Genomic DNA, 4,759 nt, shown 5'->3' on the forward strand with positions numbered 1-4,759 from the left:
TGTGCCCTAGCTTCTGTGTCTCTAATGACCTACAGACATTCTCATCTTCATAACATCAGAGAAACAGCTCATCAAGTCATCTGCAATGCCTTATCCCAACTGATACAATTAGCAACACATTAAGATCAAGCACAACTTGGACATTGACCACGTGTGGTAGTCACTAGTCTATCACCCTTAAATCACTTGAATTAAATTGAAGCCCAAAACATGTCTGCAGTGAACAAAATTTCAACATAATGTATTTACCATTTAATGGCTCAGACAGAATGATGATGCAAGACCCCTGGTCTCAGTTAGCTGATGGCTGAACCCCATGACGCTGACTGACCTCGGGCTGCCAGGCCCAAATTGAGTTCCCAACCTTCTGAATGGTTGAACTCCACAACATTCTATTACAGGTTTCCCATGCCCTTTCTTTAAAGATGTTCAAAGTTGGGAGCTCAGAAAAATACCCTTGATGACCACCTCTGTCTCTGCAGAGTGGGTCCAAAGACTGGCACAGTCAGGAGGTCTGAGAGTGTGGGGGGGTTATGGGGGTTCGGGGGCGCCCACTTGACTACCTTCCCGGCGCTTGAGTGATGGTGGCTGGGTCAGGAGCAGGTGTAGCTCTCCTTTCCACAATGGATCGGGGCCCAGGCTCAATACCTACTTTGATAACCTGTACTCTAATAAAATAGAAAACAAAGAAAAATTCACAGATTTCTAGATACTTATGAATTACCAAAGTTGAGCAAAGAAGATAAAAAATTATGAACACCCCAGTTACATTCACTGAAATTGAAAATGTAATTAAAAGTTTACCAACAAAGAAAAGCCAAAGTCCTGATGGACTCACCACTGAATTTTAGAAGACATTTAGATAACAACTTCTGCCACTACTTGTTAAACTTGTCAATGAAATTGAAAGAGAGGCAGTACTTCCAAATTTATTCCTGGAAGCAAGTATCGCTTTGATTCCCAAACCAGGGAAAGACCCAACTAAAACAGAGAACTACAGGCCAAGCTCCTTAATGAATATAGATGCAAAAAATGTTAGTAAGATACTAGGAAACAGAAGACAAAGGATCATCAAGAAAATCAAACATCCTGAGCAAGTTGGATTTATTCCAGGGATGCAAGGATGGTTCAAAATAGATAAGTCAATAAATATAAGACTTTTCATTAACAGAGTTAAGGACAAAAACTGTATGATCCTCTCAATAAATGCAGAAAAAGCATTTGACAAAATTCAACAGCCATTCATGATAATAACCCTGCAAAAACTTGAAATAGATGAACTATATCTCAACTTAATAAAGGCTGTCTATGAAAAACCAACAGATATTATATTAAATGGCAAAAAACTGAAAAACTTCAGGTTAAAATCAGGAACAAGAGAAGGATGCCCACTATCACCACTCCTCTTCAATATAGCTCGGGAAACATTAGCCACAGCAATTAGACAAGAGAAAGAAATTAAAGCAATAAATATAGAAAAGGAAGAAGTTAAGCTGTCATTGTTTGCTGCTGATATGATACTCTAAAGTGAATACCCAAAAATCTCTGCCAAAAGACTTCTAGACTGAATTGACACTTTTCAGCTTAGTACCTGGATACAAGTTCAACACTCAAAAATCTATAGCCTTCTTGTATAAAAATAACAGACTCACTGAATAAGAAATTAAGCAAACAATTCCTTTCACAACAGCCTCCAAAAAAAAAAATGAAGTATCAAGGAAGCAATCTAATGAAAGGAGCAAAATACCTCTCCACTAAAACTAAAGCACTCTGAAAAAAGAGATGGAAGAGCATACAAGAAAATCGAAAGATATCCCCTGCTCTTGGGTAGGAAGATTCAACAGTAAAAATGGCTATACTACCGAAACTACTATGCAAATTCAATACAATGCCAATTAAAATTCCAAAAGTATCTTTCACAGAACTCGAAAAAAAAATCAAAATTTCACTTGGAACCAGAAGAGACCTATAATAGCAAAAGCCATCCTAAGCAACAGAGACAGGACAGCAGATATAACAATTCCCAATCTGAAACTATACTACAAAGCCACTGTGAAAACCACAGCATGGTACTGGCAAAAAACAGACCTGAGGATCAGTGGAATAGATTGGAAGATACAGAAAGAACTCCAGATGTACTCAGCTGGCTCATCTTTGACAAAGGAGCCAACTATCCTCAGTGGAGGAAAGATAGCCTCTTTAATAAATGGTGTTGGAAAAACTGGATTGCAACCTGCCCAAGATTAAAACTAGACCCTTATTTATCACTATGCACTAAATTAAAATCCAAGTGTATTTAAGATCTAAATATTAAAAAAGTAGGCACTAAATTGCCTGGAAGATAAGTTAGGCAGAACTCGTGAAAACATTGGCATAGGAAAAGACTTTATGAACAAATCCTCAGTAGCATGGGAAATATAGAAAGAATCAACAAATGGGATCTCATGTTATTAAAAAGCTTCTGCCCTACAAAAGAAACCATCAACAGAGCTAAGAGACAACCTACAATGTGGTAAAAAATTATTACCAGCTTCTCCTCAGACAAAGGACTATTATCTAGAATATATAAAGAATTCAAATAAATCAGCCCCCCCCCAAATCTAAAGACCTGATTCAAAAATGGGCATCTGAAATGAACAGATATTTCTCAGACATAGAGGCAAAAGTATCAAGTAGATATATGAAAAAATGTTCCACATCACTGGTCATTCCAGAGTTGCAGATGAAAACAAATTCCACCTTAGCCCAGAAAGAATGGCTGCTATCAAGAAATCACACAATAACTAATGTTGGCAGGGTTGTGGGGAGAAAGGAACCCTTCTCCATTGTTGGTGGGAGTGCAGACTGGTGCAACCACTGTGAAATCAATATGGAGATACCTCAAAGAACTGAGACTAGAGGTTCCATTTGACCCAGCCATCCCTCTGCTGGGTATCTTTCCAAAATAATTAAAAGACTCATACCACAGTGACATATGCACAACTATGTTTATAGCGGCACAGTTTGTAATAGCTAGAACTTGGAAATAACCCATGTGCCCATCACTTGGAAAGTGGATAAAGAAGATGTGGTTTTTCTATAAAATGTAATACTACTCAGCCATAAAGAATGAGAAAGTAGATTCATTCATAGGTAAATGGGAACATTTTGAGGATATACTCCTAAGTGAAATACATAAGTCACACATATGCAAATACCGAATAGTTTCTCTGGTGTGAAAAACTAAAATAGTACTCAAGATCCTAACAGGACAATTAGCAATGTGAAATAGGAAGAAAGGGACCAAAGGTGTAGGGACAGTGAGAAGGATAGGGAAACTGGAATAAGGGAAAAGGGGAAAAATATGAGAAAATGTAAAAATGGAATTAAAGTGTTTGAAGGTGGGAAAGGGAGGAGGGAGTGAAGACAGAGTGGGGACAAGGGGAAAAAATGAGAACCAATACCTGGCATGTAAAGGTACAAGATCCCAGTTATGAATGTAACTGTACTGTCTACCTAGAATTTATCAATAAATTCAATTTAAAAATTTTAAAAAAGTTACAAAATCCCAGTGATGAATGTAACTGTACTGCATACCTAAAAATCACCAATAAACACAATAAGAGAAAAAGAATATAGTGAGGTGGGTACAAAGAGCTACAAAACTGTAAGACCCAATGGAAAATTAGGTGGGCTTGAGGTGGGACAAAACCATGACCAACCAATAAGATTACAAATATAGTCACCCAGGTCATATTGATTAAATGCTGATTAAATGTGAAAACAATTTATCTACAAGGAATTTCCCAATTTAGAATATCAATCACTGCTATTCATCTCTAGGGTAAGTAGCTTCTGTTGTTTTGTTTTGTTTTTATAACGTTAACCTCTTTGCTTTTTTATAATGCTAAGCAGTGAATGTGCCTCAATTTTTCTCCATGTTGTCTTCTAGAGGGCCAGCCCTGTCTAACTGCCTACAAAATACCTAATTAGCTTACCTATATACAATACCAAGAATAATCCAGCAAATGAAATTTAATAAATGTGACCCACTACTTTAACAGAATGAAAAGTAACAATTCATGATCATCTCAGTAGATAAGGAAGAAGAATTTAACAAACTACATTCTTTTCATTATAATAACTCCTAATAAATTAGATATAGAAGGAATTTACCTCAACATGATAAAGACCATAAGTGATAAATTCATATGCAAGTCAATAAATATGACACACTGTATTAATAATGTATAATAATCGTATAATCAGCTAAGTAAATACAGATAATGCATTTGACAAACAACATTTTTTCACTGTAGGAACTGCTAACAAATTAGGTATAAAAAGTCCTTACCTGAAGCTGGCGTGGTGGTGCACGCCTGAAATCCTAGCACTCGGGAGGCTGAGGCAGGAGGATCACTGTGAGTTCGAGGCCAGTGGGCTACATAGTGAGTTACAGGTCCCTCCCAACTACATAGTGAAACCCTGACTCAAAAGAACCAAAAAAAAAGTCCTTACCTGAACATGATAAAGACCATAAATAATAAATTCATAGCCAGTAACATAGTTACTGATATAAACCTGAAAAATTGTCTTCTAAAATAAAGGAAATGAGAAGGGTCTTCATTCTCCCAACTTATGTTCAACATAGTAGTGGACATTTTAATAAGAAAAATAAGTATATAAAAATTATCAAAATGGTAAAAAAGTAAAATAGTCTCTGCTTGCAGGTGACATGAACTTATATAAAAAGAGCCCTAACAATTCTATTAAAATGTTA

This window comes from Fukomys damarensis, unplaced genomic scaffold (assembly GCF_012274545.1).
Source record: "Fukomys damarensis isolate Sample0158 unplaced genomic scaffold, DMR_v1.0_HiC HiC_scaffold_39, whole genome shotgun sequence".
In the NCBI taxonomy this organism is placed as follows: domain Eukaryota; kingdom Metazoa; phylum Chordata; class Mammalia; order Rodentia; family Bathyergidae; genus Fukomys; species Fukomys damarensis.